The 17,633-nt window shown below is 41.8% G+C and overlaps 1 long non-coding RNA gene across 1 annotated transcript; it reads right to left on the bottom strand.

Moving 5' to 3' along the window:
- Positions 1–283: 283 nt before the first annotated feature.
- On the bottom strand, positions 284–8,256 carry LOC119319211. The gene is made up of 2 exons (XR_005154385.1): positions 7,858–8,256; positions 284–599 (listed from the first exon to the last, which is right to left on the bottom strand). It is a non-coding gene; the product is annotated as an uncharacterized LOC119319211 (long non-coding RNA).
- Positions 8,257–17,633: the final 9,377 nt, after the last annotated feature.

Raw genomic sequence — 17,633 nt, forward strand, 5'->3', positions numbered from 1 at the left:
ATGCAACTGTATTTGGTTCATCCTTGAAATAAAAACATCAGGCATCAATTAATACTGGCAGAGTATATCAACCTTGCGGCTCCCTTAATACTGTAGGGTTTACTTGCTAATTGAGTTCACCAACACATCATTCTCATACCCACTGGTATGTAGGATGCATTTACTTGAGCTTACAGCTTGTTCAGGAGTGAGGACTCTATTCTCTTACCACCATGTGTAGCAGAAAACATTTATCCTCAAGAGCTACATACACATCGTTAACTGAAACAGATTTCGGCAAGGGTGAGCAACAAGACCAATTCCACAAATACCATACAGAACAAGTAGAGCAAGCATGTCATCACTACGCAAGTGGATCACACGATACAAATAAATATACAAACGGGAGAAAACACACATCTTGGTCGCAGACAGTAAAGATACATATAGTGGTAGAACTCCAGTTCCGTAGCGTCCTAATTATTTCATTATGGTCTACAAGGTATAGAAGAGACAGTTAGAACTGCTACTAAGGAAATGCAACTCTCTGATCTTCCTTGTTGGTGCCTTTGTCAATCACAATCCAAAAGCTCCCACATATCCTTCTTCACATGTCATTGCTGCTTTAGAGAAAACAGAGGAAGGTTCAGCATGGATATAATTAAGCATACGGAAATATTTGTTTTGCCACTTTTCATGTTGTCATGAACAACGTCCAAACCGCAAGTTCATGGAACTAGTTCCCGACTTCCTACCAGTGCACCAATATTTGAAGAAAAGAAGCTTCACGTATCGTGTGATGAAGGTAAAAATGTCGTGTTATGAATTTGTGGTAGAATCAATCACAGCCCTCAGTAGAGTTGTCACTTGTCAGTTGAGAAATAGACAACTTAACATGAATCCCTGAATGTGCAAGAGACATATTATGTCGAAAATTTGGTTTTGGAGCTTTGATTGCTTGACACGGCATCAATAGGAGTGAGCATGTAGTGTTTTGGAGCTTTGATTTGTTGACACCGCATCAGCTGGAACAAGCATACAGTCATCAGTGGGCATTGTGACGCTTTTTACTCGTCCACATGCGATCTGACATGATCCTATTTTATCTGTCCATACACATGCCGAGCTATCCCAACATAAAAAGGTACTATGGGTTGCAGCCAAAGTTTTAAATAGCGCGCTAAGCATCTTAGCGCCAGACCTCTTTCAAATGCTATAGCGTGCTATACCGGAGCTATAGCGTGCTATTTAAAATGTTTGTTCATTTGTTTGGACCAAAGTCTCTTAGCGCAAGACCTTTTGTAAACGCTATAGCGTGCTATAGCGGAGCTATAGCGGGCTATTTGAAACAGTGGTTGTAGCTAGCAATAAAGTACTCTAGCATTCATCCAACCTAGCTACCGGTCTACTATATGGGTCTGAATGCATGGTAGACACTGTATAAGAGGACCTTTAGTGCTGCGCAGACCTTGAATCACCTCCGATATGTTCTTCTTCTTTTTTGCAAGTGAGAACCATTTCGGGCGTGACATGGGAGGCGCAGAGACAGGAAGAGATCCTGCTGGGTGTTGTTCTTCTACGAACCTCTAGTAGTTTCCGACCACTGGGCATGAGACACACTGGTAAAGGAAGGGTCATTTGTGGTGTGGAATCTTCTTCACATGGATCACATATTTCATTCTCTTTAGCAGGGTTTCTAGGGCCAAAACGTATACATCCACTTCAGAAGTATCTGGTTACATCAATCAGTTCCCTACGTCGTACCACAATGCCAGATTAGCCAAGCTTGCTGCGGATAGGTCTAGGTGGGAGAAAAACCTCTTGTTTGGTTGTTTGCATGGAATCTTTTGGCATGCCTAGAATTTTCCGAGTTTGAGCTTACCCAATTACTTTTCCCTACTTCTGGAATATAACTGAACTCGAGTTTTGCCAAATCTTTGGATCAAAACTCTTGAAACATCTTTCAACTTACTGCTCACTTCTAAATTAAAACTACTACATAAGAATCCATGGTGGCATGCATACTCGCATACATCTATGACCTGTTCAACTTAAATTTCACAATGATCATATCTTATCAGTACATCAAACAGATTCGTTGATATATACAGATATCCATTGTTATTAAGTAGTTTCGGAACACAAACAAATAGTACTGGATTTACGATTGAACCTTAGTAGTAAAGTGTAAGAAGTTGAAGGGGTCTAGAGCTTCAGAACAAACTCCAATGCACTGGTATTCAAAGAAAAGCATGAAGAATAGGTTTTGTATTGAAACAACTCGATTACTGCTTGCATACTGCCTGGAGGAAAAAAATTCAGAATTACATCTTGGTTGCATGTTCAGAGCAAAACATTCAGAAGGAATTCATTGCTTGGACGAGTGACCTGTCATTCTCATAAAGGTTCATAGCAACTGCCTCCGTTGGTGCAAATGTACAACACCGTCAGTCAGTTGTATCCGGTAGGCACACTTGCATTCAAGTTAGAGGTAAATACACTGGGAGTCAGGGTGGACAGGTCCGGTCCGTCACGGAGCCGGCATTTGGACTGGCCGCCCGCAGCCCGAACCGGTCCGGACCGAGCATCTTGACGGTCTTGTTTTCAGAGACCGGATCAGCGGTGGCAAGGCTTGGACTGGACTACGAGAGGCCACTGAAGGACATGGCAGATGTACGTAGGATGATATGGAACTCACATAGACGCCGATAGGCTTGAGCAGGACAGGAGCATGGTCACGGCTCTCCGGCGACGGCTGCTCACTGGGGAGGCGGCGCTTGAGAGAGCGACAGCTAATCAGGGGATGTCGGGAATCTTCAGGAGCACCATAGGGAGCTCAGGGATCCAAGGAGATGTGCCAAAGCGCGGCGATGGCGTTGATGAATTTGGCGCGACAGCCGGTGGACAGAGGTGAAATGGATCATGGCCAATGCGGTGATGTAGGGCCTCCCACGTCGACTCATTCAGCAGAGAGGACAAATCCATGCGGGGCGCGTCACTAGACATGATTGTCGTAGTCAGCAAGGTGAGTGGCCGCTCGAGCGAGCCATGGTGGACGACGACAGAAATTCCAATGGCCAGAACAGCGGCAGCGACCGAGCAATAGGTCAAGAAGTAATCCAGTGCATTATTCTCGGTCACTTTGGGCTGTCTAGGGTGCTTTGGTGGGATGGGCTTCTTACCTGTACTAGTAAGGTACAACGCGCATTGCACGTATGAGATTTGGTAACCAAATTATGAATAAATACCACACTATAGCATGTAAGCTTTGAGTCATATATGCATGATATAGATGTTCGTTTAATTCTTATAGTTCATCTCATCCAAAATCAATTAGTTGTATAAAAATCTATTTTAAGATTCATGGAATTATGCATTGTAAAGGTAAAAACAAAAAGTGACAATTCATTTAGAAAAAAAAAGTTTGGGCAATTAAGATATGAAGATTCTAGAGAACATAGGTGAAGTGCTTGTGTTTTGAGGTTTGTGCATTATGCTTAAGTTCAACCATGGAGTCTTCTAGATTGTACATGTGGTAGAATCTGGTGGAATGTAGATGATATCCAACGACCAGTAGTGCTCGGATTTGCCATCTCTATACTGTCGGATTAGCTTCATCTAACGACCAACTTTCAAAGTTATTCGCACACTATATAGGTGTATAGAAATTGGGCTTTGTCATATTGTCTGTCTACCGAGAGGACCGAGCTTTAACCAGAACAGACCGAAGATTTTTGGTCCATTTTACACAGACCGGACAGTTCGTTTTTTAGCTGGCCAGGACCGAGCCGACAAGGACCAAGCGGGCCACGAGCCGGGCCAAAAGATCCCTTGTTTCATCCACCCTGAACTGGGTGTGACTAAATTTGTGCTCGACGGTCACTTTGGTACCTAAAAATTTGTAAAAACATGAAGCTGGTGCGCAAACTTGCCTCAACCAGGAAAAGTGCAAATACGGTGCATCATATCGTATGTGGCGGTATGTGACGTTCATGTGGCAAGCCAGCGTGGCGGTGACCCATGGTGGCCACTATCAGAAACTAAACAAGGCACACCTGATGTAGATCAGATTGCACATGAGTAGACGAATTGAGTTGCCTTTGTACGCTGGTGCTACTCGCCAACGCCTTGGGCCGACAGAACTGAGCACGTACAAGTATGAATCGATCTTGATTGCAGACACACTAGATTACAAATCAGATTATTTTCTCTTTTATTACATAAATAGATGCAGATTACGGGACTCGTACACGGACAGCAAACTGACTCCGGATCAACAACTAGTACTAGCTTTGCTTGTACTCCGTATCTGACTTGGATGGAAACCACGTTTCTGATTATTTCCAACAGCCACAACTGGAGTGGAGAGTGCGAAGGCAAAAGCTCACCTGCGTAGATGCCCTGCTGATTTCATGACCTTCTTCTTGTCACCGTTGCAAATGCTGGCTGAATGCGCACGAGGAACAATAGAGTAGGAGTTTCTCAGGCTATGGCGGGCTCTGTTTCGCTTTTTGAAAATAACAATATTTAGTGGAGACATGCGTGTACATGAGAAAATGCAAAAATGTACGAGTCCTTTGCATCGACCAAAATTTACCCACCATTTCATTGACAAAAGCGTTCATGTGGCAGATGTTATGGTATGTACAAGGTAGCCACTGTGAATTTATTTCCTCCTCCGTAGGAACATCTTTACTTGAAAAATTGCCCATATAATATTGTCCTCCAGCTGCACCGTTCCATTTATTATGACACGCTCTATCATTTTTATATTGCTAGCATGATCATGTAGTTGACATCATATTTGTGGCAAAGCCACCGTTCATAATTCTTTCATACATGTCACTCATGATTCATTGCATATCCCGGTACACCGCCGGAGGCATTCATAAAGAGGCATACTTTGTTCTAAGTATCGAGTTGTAATTGTTGAGTTGTAAGAAAATAAAAGTGTGATGATCATTATTATTAGAGCACTGTCCCAAGTGAGGCAAGCATGATGGACACTATGATTCTCCCACAAGTCGGGATGTGACTCCGGACAAAAAATAAAAAAAGAGAAAAAGAGAAAAAAAGAGGCCATAAAATAAGAGAAAAGGCCCAAACAAAAAAAACAAAAACAAAAAAATGAGAGAAAAAGATAGACGGGACGATGCTACTATCCTTTTACCACACTTGTGCTTTAAAGTAGCAGCATGATCTTCATGATAGAGAATCTCCTATGTTGTCACTTGCATATACTAGTGGAAATTTTACATTATAGAACTTGACTTGTATATTCCAATGATGGGCTTCCTCAAAATGCCCTAGGTCTTCGTGAGCAAGCGAGTTGGATGCACACCCACTTAGTTTCTTTTGTTGAGCTTTCATATACTTATAGCTCTAGTGCATCCGTTGCATGGCAATCCCTACTCACTCACATTGATATCTGTTGATGGGCATCTCCATAGCCCGTTGATACGCCTAGTTGATGTGAGACTATCTTCCCCCCTTTTTGTCTTCTCTACAACCACCATTCTATTCCACCTATAGTGCTATGTCCATGGCTCACGCTCATATATTGCGTGAAGATTGAAAAAGTTTGAAAATGTCAAAAGTACGAAACAATTGCTTGGTTTGTTATCGGGGTTGTGCATGATTTAAATACTTTGTGTGGTGAAGATAGAGCATAGCCAGACTATATGATTTTGTAGGGATAACTTTCTTTGGCCATGTTATTTTGAGAAGACATAATTGCTTTGTTAGTATGATTGAAGTATTATTATTTTTATGTCAATATGAACTTTTGTCTTAAATCTTTCGGATCTGAATATTCATACCACAATTAAGAAGAATTACATTGAAATTATGTCAACTAGCTTTCCACATCAAAAATTATCTTTTTTATCATTTACCTACTCGAGGACGAGCAGGAATTAAGCTTGGGGATGCTTGATACGTCTTCAACGTATCTATAATTTTTGATTGCTCCATGCTATATTATCTACTGTTTTGAACAATATTGGGCTTTCTTATCCACTTTTATATTATTTTTGGGACTAACCTATTAACCGGAGGCCCAGCCCAGATTTGCTGTTTTATGCCTATTTCAGTGTTTCGAAGAAAAGGAATATCAGACGGAGTCGAAACGGAACGAAATCAACTAGAGAAGTTATTTTTGGAACAAAAGCCACCCGATGGACTTGGACCCCACGTCAAGGAAGGAACGAGGAAGCCACGAGGATGGGGGGCGCGCCCACCCCTCTAGGGCGCGCCCCCCTGCCTCGTGGGGCCCTCGTGGCTCCCCTGACGTACTTCTTCCGCCTATATAACTCCAGTACCCTAAAACTTTCAGAACGGAGAATAGATCGGGAGTTCCGCCGCCGCAAGCCTCTGTAGCCACCAAAAGTCAATCGGGACCTTGTTCCGGCACCCTGCCGGAGGGGGAACCCTCACCGGTGGCCATCTTCATCATCCCAGCGCTCTCCATGACAAGGAGGAAGTAGTTCACCCTCGGGGCTGAGGGTATGTACCAGTAGCTATGTGTTTGATCTCTATCTCCCTCTCGTGTTCTTGATTTGGCATGATCTTGATGTATCGCGAGCTTTGCTATTATAGTTGGATCTTATGTTTCTTCTCCTCCTCTTCTCTTTTGTAATGGATTGAGTTTTCCCCTTGAAGTAATCTTATCGGATTGAGTCTTTAAAGATTTGAGAACACTTGATGTATGTCTTGTTGTGCGTATCTGTGGTGACAATGGGATATCACGTGATTCACTTGATGTATGTTTTGGTGATCAACTTGCGGGTTCCGCCCATGAACCTATGCATAGGGGTTGGCACACGTTTTCGTCGTGATTCTCCGGTAAAACTTTGGGGCACTCTTTGAGGTCCTATGTGTTGGATTGAGTAGATGAATTGAGATTGTGTGATGCATATCGTATAGTCATACCCACGGATACTTGAGGTGACATTGAAGTATCTAGGTGACATTAGGGTTTGGTTGATTTGTGTCTTAAGGTGTTATTCTAATACGAACTCTAGGGCTGTTTGTGACACTTATAGAAATAGCCCAACGGATTGATTGAAAGAATAACTTTGAGGTGGTTTCGTACCCTATCATAATCTCTTCGTTTGTTCTCCGCTATTAGTGACTTTGGAGTGACTCTTTGTTGCATGTTGAGAGATAGTTATATGATCCAATTATAATATTATTGTTGAGAGAACTTGCACTAGTGAAAGTATGAACTCTAGGCCTTATTTCCTATCATTGGAATACCGTTTACGCTCACTTTTACCGTTAGATACCTTGCTGTTTTTATATTTTCAGTTTACAAAAACTCATATGTACCATCCATACTGCACTTGTATCACCATCTCTTCGCCGAACTAGTGCACCTATACAATTTAACATTGTATTGGGTGTGTTGGGGACACAAGAGACTCTTTATTATTTGGTTGCAGGGTTGCTTGAGAGACCATCTTCATTCTACGCCTCCCACGGATTGATAAACCTTAGGTCATCCACTTAAGGGAAATTTGCTACTGTCCTACAAACCTCTGCACTTGGAGGCCCAACAATGTCCACAAGAAGAAGGTTGTGTAGTGGAAATCAGAAAGCAATACTTGTAAGTTTCTTTTTCCTACATAATAATGTCGGACCACTTCGAATTATAAGAATTTGATCACTATTATTATTAGGAAACTACATAACAATGTCGGGCCACCTCGAATTATAAGAACTTGATCACTACTCTTATTTACGAAACTCAAATACACGTCTCTAATTCTTAGCATCCACCTAGGAGCTCATTACACTCCAGGGAAATTCAATTCAGGCAGAACATGCCGAGGAAACACATAACAACCAAAAACAACAAGTGAGGTAAAGGAACCAAACCTGAGCCACCTGAGGTGTTGAAATTTGCCATCTCCGCCGCTCAACCCAAACTATAGCCGGCCAGAATTTAGCAACATGGGGCCGATATGCTCACCCCATGCGCAGCTCTGTGGATCTTGCCCCGCTCCGCAGCCATGGCGACAGCCAACGCTGGCCACGCGCGACACTGCGGTAGCGAGCACGAGGCCATGGAGAGGTTCAACGCGGTGCAGGTGGCTCGCAGGTCGACCGTACGCACTGGGTGTCGGCAGAGCTCACGTGTGACTACCGCAGTGCGTGGCCAAGCGGAGCTCGCGACGCGACGGCGGATGGTGCACGTAGTGGCCGTGAGCGGGGATCTGTGGTGTGGCTGCTCCTCTGTAACTCACGCCGGCGAGCCGGCGAATGCGAGCTAACGCTATTCTGTCCACACACAGGCGGAGAGCACCACAGGATAACCTTATCTCTTCGGTCATTTTACATTTTAGCACTTATAGTTTCCCTTATTCACAAGTAAGTTCTATAGCTTGCATGTATGCCCAAATAATGTTAGTTTTCAGTTACTAAGTCATTCATTTTTATTTACTTTTTTATTCATATGGACCCGTACAACTATTTTTTGGCATTCCACCACAATCGATTGTTGAAAGAAATGAATGTTATCATTTGACATAGCATGGAGTATGATTTCGACGTATCATTCTATTTTAAAAATTTACGAGGTGGTTACCAAAGTTATGACTAGAATATACACTAGACCAAAAAGGTTTGCTTCGATTTAAAAAAATGTTATCTAAATTGAAGAAATATCCATTTAATTAATACTACTTATGTTGCCATGTATTAGTTCATTCTTTGATATTTTCCTTTAGTCCTTGATACCAATCAATATGACCTTATTTGATCTACTATTTTAACAAATGGAACTTTGCATATGAAATCTTGCAATGAAACATTCCCATGAAAATCATTATCTAACATCACAAAAGGGAAGAATATATGGGAGGGAAGAGGGGACATATGATTGATTGAGAAATTTATTTCTACTTTCACTCACCTTTTTGTATACTGACAGAGCCACGATAGTCAATTTTGAAGCAAATGCATGTAATATTGCTGCCTCTTTTATTTGTTCAAATACATTGTTGGATACAATAGCGCTATGCACTTGGGTCACATGCGACATTTTGCAAAGACTTTGTATCATTTCATCGCAGGTACTAATCCTGCGGGAGATTCCACTGGAATGATATAGGCTACAAATGAATGTAATGTTCAGTTCTGCTTGAAAAAAATGGCAATGTGTACTTACCATCTTGCAAGATGTAGCACTCACGGTGATAATAAATGTATCCCTTCCAAATTGTTCCTATGCATGCCTTATGCTTTTGTGACTACAAAGTTATGATCACATATCGTATGCTCATGAGACTCTTATTTTCCATCACACACAATAAAAAAAGGCATATACACATAGCATATTGATCGGGTGCGGCAAGTACAAACTATGAAATGGAAACACATTGCTCTGTAAATATATATAATGCCATTTAAGCTGTATTTGCTGTAGCTTTTGATAAATAAATAAAAACCAATGTTGCTGGACAAAGTTGATTTTTGGATTTCTGAGCATTTGACTGACAAATGGTAATAAAATGTTCTGATTCTGAATTACCTCTACTGTATCCTGATCCTTCCTCTGTTTCCTTGAACCATAAATACCATGTGAAGGAGGATGATATCAGGAAGTTTTTGGATGGTCAGCGACTATGGTGAGCAGAGAACTGCATTTCCTTGGCAGCAGTTCTTACCATCTTCACTATAACTCATAGTGTATTACTTGAGGTGATGTATAACTGGAGCAGGTAGTCCTATCCCTATGGTACCATGCCTACTTGTGACCAACAAATTTGGTTTTGTGACTAAGAGTCCCTGTATGCTCTTGGGTCATTCGGTCATATGGTTCCGCTGCTTGCTCTTTTTATTAGTTGTGTTGTTTGTAGCTCTAATTTAACAGGCAAAATAAAACAAAAAACTTCTCTTTGAGGCCAGTCTGTCTACTCTACATGGACGGCCATGGCGCTCGCTTCATCATCTTGACTGCAATATCAGTCGCTAGATGGATCATAGGTGTCCTGCTGAAGCTGAAACAAGTGTACAAATCTTGTGCATAGCATGTTCCAGTAAGCCATTGTGTGTGTCAATTTAGTGAGTGTTTTGGTATTTCAATTCTTTTGCCTACCATTAAGATCACTGATGCTGATACTGCTGCAGTAGAAAATTTGTCATGATTCCATATTATTTTGTCATTCCGTGCTGATACACTGGTAACATAACTGGGGTCACTTCCCCGAAAAAAAAAACATAACTGGGGTCACTAACAGTTCTACACTGGTGCCGGTAATTGGCTGATATTGTTAAATGAGCAAATTTGAGGGGGACTATGCTCCATATAAGGTCAAGGATGATCTACTCTTTGTCAATGAATTTGAGCTTGTCTCTCGCTCCTCCTCTCTGATTAATCAGGTGAAAGTTCTCCGTTTTTCTTCCTTGTACGGTTGTACCCCATGGATCTTTGAACTATGATTCCTTCGTACGAGAGTGGTGCTAACACAATATTTTTGCAATGTTGCTGATGTTGCTCAGTAACCTGCATCCTGGATCCTTTTGTTTTAGCTTGGAGCAGAAATGCCATGTAAAGAACAAGGACATGAGGAAGTTCATGGCAAGGTTGTACCTTTGTAGCTGGTAGCAGAAATTGTATTAGAGTCGAAAACCAATATTATCTGCTCCTACTACCGCAGATGATCTCAGATTGATAGGGTTAGGTCTCAACAGGGTACGTGCCTATTGCTTATTCCGACATGACCCATGCACAGTCGGATGACGGACATCATTTACCATGGGGTTACATCAACATTTTCATACAACGATACAGGTGACATGTACTGTTATTTTCGTTGAATTGGAAATTATAGAAATGAGAGAGGGGATGATGTTTTCGTTTGCTTGTAATTAACCAGGTCAGAATATGCCCATGCATCTTTGTTTTCTCATGCTACATTATAAATGCATAATATGAACAAGCTAGCCATTTAACTGTGAACCTTCATCACTTCTATATGATATTGCTAAGACTATTTTACATGTTACCTTCAAATGAATATCCTAGGTTTCAGATTCTGCTGTGTTGAATGAACCAAAAATTGAAATCTTCTATTCCCTGCGTTCCTAAATATTTGTCTTTTTAGAGATTTCAATAAGGGACTACATACGGAGGAAAATGAGTGAATCTACACTCTAAAATATGTCTATATACATCTGTATGTTGTTTGTATTGAAATCTCTGAAAAGACTTATATTTAGGAACGGAGGGAGTACTTGATTAAGTTGAATGAGGTGCTCCCATGGATGGTATTCTTATTCTCTTAATTTCATACTTGAGAAACTTGAACACGAATTGATGTTTGGTTTATGTTGTGCTTCTATACTTGTTTGCATTAATTTGTGAAAGACCTGATTCATGAGTGTCAAGTTTACCTGAAATACGAAACTGCGCGCTTGCATTTGCCTGCAATTAATGATTCTTCCACTGTTCAGTGTTCACATCCAGTCTTTGATAAAATAACTGGAAGCCGCCTCTAAAGATTACACGCAATATATGATCAGTCTGTATCATCCTAGAAAGTTCATCCCAAGTGCTCTCTATCAAAACATGTCAAGATTAGTTAACTTATGAAAACAGAATTCAAGTAGGCAGCCAAACATTATTTGAGAACAACTTGCACAAGGTTTTCACATATTTGACAAGATAAATATACAAAGTTTGATTCCTTGTTAAAGAAACTGTCCAGCTTCTATTTTTTGATGCTACATTATAACTTCTCATTTCAATAGCAAAGTATATACATGAATAACTCCCCAAGGCTAAGAGCATCTCTAGCTGAACCTGTATAATGCCCCGACACGTAAAATAACTGCCGAAATATGGGTCCGCGTGAAAAAAGCCGCCCGATCAGACACTGTAAACGCGTCGGACTAGTAAAATGTTTTGAGGGGCGCGGTAAAATCCCACCTCCAACCCGCGAAAACACAGGTTTCCCCCTCGACCCGACGGTGCCCTGTATCTCAGAGAAGCAGTTGCCGGGAGGGACATTTCGGCCCGCGCGCGTTCCCCACCCCCTTCTGCAGCCGCCCGCCATAGGTTCCACCCGTCCGCCGCAGGCGATTCTAGCCATATCTGCGGACGGAATCACACCGCCGGGGTGCCCCTCATCCAGTTCCACCTAGCTGCTTCACCGGCTCCCCGGATCTGCCGAGCAAAGCCGAGCCGCTCCGAGTTGCCGTCGCCGCCCCCGGATCGACCGCCATAGAGCCACCTCCCTGAGCCGCCGGTGAGTACTTGTGCTTGTACTTTCGGATGAGATATGCATAGTTGGTTCATGCGGCGTTCGTATTTGTGATTTTAGATGGACTTGAGCCCTCGCGAGAGGTTTTTGCTCGAGGATACGTTTGAGTGATTTGGACGACTCGGATGTTCACACGCTTCTTGACAACCATCGGCAACAGATGTTGGTGATGGCCCTCGCCATGAAGGAACACGATGATGAGAACCGAAAGAGACGGCGAGGATCGACGGTCGGCCGTCTTTGCATTCCTCGCAATAGTCATCTCGGGAACGAGATGTTGATGCAAGACTACTTCGCGGACAATCCAACATATCCGCTGCACCTCTTCCGGAGAAGGTAACGAATGCGCCGATCACTCTTTGTAAAAATAGTGCAAGCTTGCGAGGCCAATTGGCGGTATTTTACTCAAAGAAGAAATGTCGCGGGCTTGAATTGATTTAGTGCAGATAAAAAAATTCGACAGCTATGCGGGTAATTGCATACGACATTCCGGCTGACTATGTTGTACCTTGATACGTCTCCAACGTATCTATAATTTTTAATTGTTCCATATTGTTATATTATCATTCTTGGATGTTTTATAATCATTTTATAGTCATTCTATATCATTTTTTGGTACTAACCTATTGACATAGTGCCAAGTGCCGGTTGCTGTTTTCTGCATGTTTTTTACATCGCAGGAAATCAATACCAAACGGAGTCCAAACGCAGCAAAACTTTTCGTGGATATTTTTTGGACCAAAAGTCATCCCATAGGCCGGAGAAGCACCTGGGGGGTGCTCCGAGGGGAGCACAACCCACCAGGGCGTGCCAGGAGGCCCGGGCGCGCCCTGGTGGGTTGTGCCCACCTCGGGTGCCCCCTGAACCGACTCTTTGCTCTATAAATACCCAAATATTCTATAACCCCTAGGGGAGTCGACGAAAATCAATTCTAGCCGCCGCAGAGTCCAAAACCATCAGATCCAATCTAGACAACATCACGGAGGAGTGCATCATGTCCATTGGTGCCTCTCCGACGATGCATGAGTAGTTCTTTGTAGACCTACGGGACCATAGTTAGTAGCTAGATGGCCTCCTCTCCCTCGTTTGATTTGCAATACAATCGTCTCTTGGAGATCCATATGATGTAACCCTTTTTGCGGTGTGTTTGTTGGGATCCGGTGAACTTTGAGTTTATGATCAGATCTGTCTTGATATCCATGAAAGTTATTTGAGTTTCTTTGATCTCTTACATGCATCATTTCTTATAGCCTCGTATTTATTCTTCGATATTTGGTTTTTTTTTGGCCAACTTGATCTATTTATCTTGCAATGGGAAGAGGTGCCTTGTAGTGGGTTCAATTTTACGGTGCTTGATCCCAGTGACAGAAGGGGAACCGACACGTATATATCGTTGTTATTAAGGATAAAACGATGAGGTCTATTTCTACATAAATAGATCTTGTCTACATCATGTCATCATTCTTATTGCATTACTCTGTTTCTCCATGAAATTAATACACTAGATTCATGCTGGATAGCGGTCGATGTGTGGAGTAATAGTAGTAGATGCAGGCAGGAGTCGGTCTACTAATGTTGGACGTGATGCCTATATAATGATCATAGCCTGGATATCGTCATGATTACTTGAAGTTCTATCAATTGCCCAACAGTAATTTGTTCAACCACCGTTCTCTATTTTCTCGAGAGAAGCCACTAGTGAAACCTACGGCCCCCGGGTGTCTTTCTCATATTATTTGCCTTTGCGATATATTTTATTTGCCTTTTATTTTCAGATCTATAAAATAAAAAAATACAAAAATACCTTGCTGCAATTTATTTTATTTGGCGTTTGATCTATCAATATTTAGAACTCTCTCACGTCCGTTTGCCAATTTCTGGCGCCGCTACCCAAAAGGAATTGACAACCCCATTTACACGTCGGGTTGCGAGTATTTGCTATTTGGTTCTCCTACTGGTTCGATAATCTTGGTCTCATCACCAAGGGAAATACCTACCATCGCTATGATGCATCATCCCTTCCTCTTTGGGGAAATACCGACGTAGTTCTAGCAGTCATGAAAAGGAATTTCTGGCGTTGTTGCCGGGGAGGATCTTCAATATCTACCAGGTTCCTAATCACAAATCTCATCACCTCTCGTTTTCCATTTGCCATTTGTCTCTCGTTTTCCTCTCCCCCACTTCACAAAAAATTTCCTTTTTCTCGTTAGATCTATCCTTTGCTTGCAATCATGAGTGATTTTGGTATGGCAACAACAGATGATGGCCTAACTCCTAAGATTGGACGTATGAGCAATTTGGATGCTAAAACTTTTATCTTGGGCAAGGAAATGTTATGGGAAAGGAACGTATCCAAGAATTTTTCAATTGTGTGGGAAATCTAAGTCTTGATGATGCTCCTATACTTAGAAATACTAGATCTTATGTGGATGCTATCTCAGCATTAGTTATGAAACTTGAAAGTAAATTTATCTGTACCTATCATACTTTTCATAGATTGTTTTTTGAGCTTCCCGTTATAAAGAACCCTAAAGCTAATAAGTTGGCCACTCTCATTCTTATGAATGATTTTGACTACATAAGATGGGAAATTTGGGAAATCTTTGATTTTTATGGTATGAATCGTGAAAAGCCCATGATAGATGAAATTCCTTACAATAGTGATTATGCGTTAAGACATTTACTTGTGGATAATAATTTTTTGATGAGAATCTTAAAAAGGAAGTACCAATTTTAGACATAATCCAACAAGTTTTCAATAACGTTAATCAACATTACTCTTGGATTGTTGCCGAAATCAAAGGGTTTATGATAATGAGCAACTCAATAATGCTAAAGTTTCTATGGTCTCCAACGTATCTATGATTTTGATTGTTCCATGTTGTTATATTATCATTCTTGGATGTTTTATAATCATTTTATAGTCATTTTATATCATTTTTTGGTACTAAACCATTGACATAGTGCCAAGTGCCAATTGTTGTTTTTTGCATGTTTTCTACATCGCAGGAATTCAATACCAAACGGAGTCCAAATGCAGTGAAACTTTTTGTGGAATTTTTTTGGACTAGAAGACATCCAATGGGTTGGAGAAGCGGCTGGGGGGAGCTCCGAGGGGAGCACAACCCACCAGGGCGCACCAGCAGGCCCAGGCGCGCCCTGGTGGGTTGTGCCCACCTCGGGTGCCCCCTGAACTGACTCTTTGCTCTATAAATACCCTAATATTTCAGAAACCCTAGGGGAGTTGACGAAAATCAATTCCAGCCACCGCAGAGTCCAGAACCACCAGATCCAATCTAGACACAATCACGGAGGGGTGCATCATGTCCATATTGGTGCCTCTCCGATAATGCGTGAGTAGTTCTTTGTAGACCTACGGGTCCGTAGTTAGTAGCTAGATGGCTTCCTCTCTCTTGTTTGATTCTCAATACAATGGTCTCTTGGAGATCCATATGATGTAACTCTTTTTGCGGTGTGTTTGTTGGGATCCGATGAACTTTGAGTTTATGATCAGATCTATCTTTATATCCATGAAAGTTATTTGAGTTTCTTCGATCTCTTATATGCATGATTGCTTATAGCCTCGTATTTCTTCTTCGATATTTGGGTTTTGTTTGGCCAACATGATCTATTTATCTTGCAATGGGAAGAGGTGCTTTGTAGTGGGTTCGATCTTACAACGCTTGATCCCAGTGACAGAAGGGGAACCGTCACGTATGTATCATTGATATTAAGGATAAAATGATGGGGTCTATTTCTACATAAATAGATCTTGTCTACATCATGTCATCGTTCTTATTGCATTACTCCGTTCCTCCATGAACTTAATACACTAGACGCATGATGGATAACAGTCGATGTGTAGAGTAATAGTAGTAGATGCAGGCAGGAGTTGGTCTACTAATCTTGGACGTGATGCCTACATAATGATCATTGCCTGCATATCGTCATGATTATTTGAAGTTATATCAATTGCCCAACAGTAGTTTGTTCACCCACCGTTTGCTATATTCTCGAGAGAAGCCACTAGTGAAACCTACGGCCCCTGGGTCTCTTTCTGATATTATTTGCCTTTGCGGTCTATTTTGTTTGCCTTTTTTCAGATCTATTAAACCAAAAATACAAAAATACTTTGCTGCCATTTATTTTATTTGGCGTTCGATCTATCAATATTTACAACTCTCTGACGTCCGTTTGCCAATTTCTGGCGCCGCTACCTGAAAGGGATTGACAACCCCTTTTACACATCGGGTTGCGAGTATTTTTTATTTGTGTGCAGGTGCTGTTTACGTAGTGTTGCTTGGTTCTCCTACTTGTTCGATAACATTGGTCTCATCACTGAGTGAAATATCTACCGTCGCTATGCTGCATCATCCCTTCCTCTTTGGGGAAATACCGACGCAGTTCTAGCAGTCATCATTCCTTTGCATTGGTGAAGATCCTACCATTGAGTCTTGCGTAGTTTTGCCAAAGTGATCATCCGTGTCTTTGGTCCTGAATATCTTCAGGCATCCAACGAGGAAGATAAAAAAGGTTGATGGCATCAAGTGAGAGAATCGGTTGGCCTTGCATGCTAGGAAGCATTGATTGTATGCATTGTACATGGAAAAACTACCCGAAGGCATGGCAGGGAATGTATTGTGGCAAGTGCCGTGATGCAACAATTGTGCTAGAGGCCGTAGCATCCGAGGATTCATGGATTTGGCATTGATTTTTGGTATGCCGGGTACTCTCAATGATATCAATGTGTTGCAACGGTCTCATTTGTTTGCTAGGCTTGCTAGTGGGCGTGAATACACAAAGGGGTGCGTGGACAACAAGGACCTTGCTATCGAAATTGTTTTCAGCGAGTACTTGGAAGTTCTGAAAAACTTGAAAAACATCATATCGTTTCTTAAGAAGATAGATCCAAGAAAATTTGTTGTAATCATCAATGAAGCTCATGTGGTATGTGTGTCTACCAACAGAACTAGGGGCAGGACCCCAAACATCAGAAAAGATTAATTGCAATGGTTTAGTGGAAACACCGGTACAAATAGGATAAGGCAGTTGATCACATTTTTCTCTTTGGCATGATCACAAATAGTTTCAACATTATGCTCACCAACAAACGGGAGCTTATTCTTCCTAAGCAAACGTTCAACTAAAGAAAAGAAGCATGTCCTAAGCGATTCTTCCATCATGTTGAGGAAAGTTTGACACCATAAGCTTGTTTATTGAATCTTCTAAGCTCCGGAATCAATGGGTAAAACCCTTGAACAGATCTACCTCGATAGAGTATTTTTCTTTGTGGCCTGATCCTTAATCAAGAAAAAGAAAGGACGAAACTCAAGGAAGACGTGGTTGTTAATGGCAATTCTATGAACTGAAAGAAGACTTTTGTTGGCA

The sequence above is a fragment of the Triticum dicoccoides genome, chromosome 6A, assembly GCF_002162155.2.
Source record: "Triticum dicoccoides isolate Atlit2015 ecotype Zavitan chromosome 6A, WEW_v2.0, whole genome shotgun sequence".
NCBI lineage: Eukaryota > Viridiplantae > Streptophyta > Magnoliopsida > Poales > Poaceae > Triticum > Triticum dicoccoides.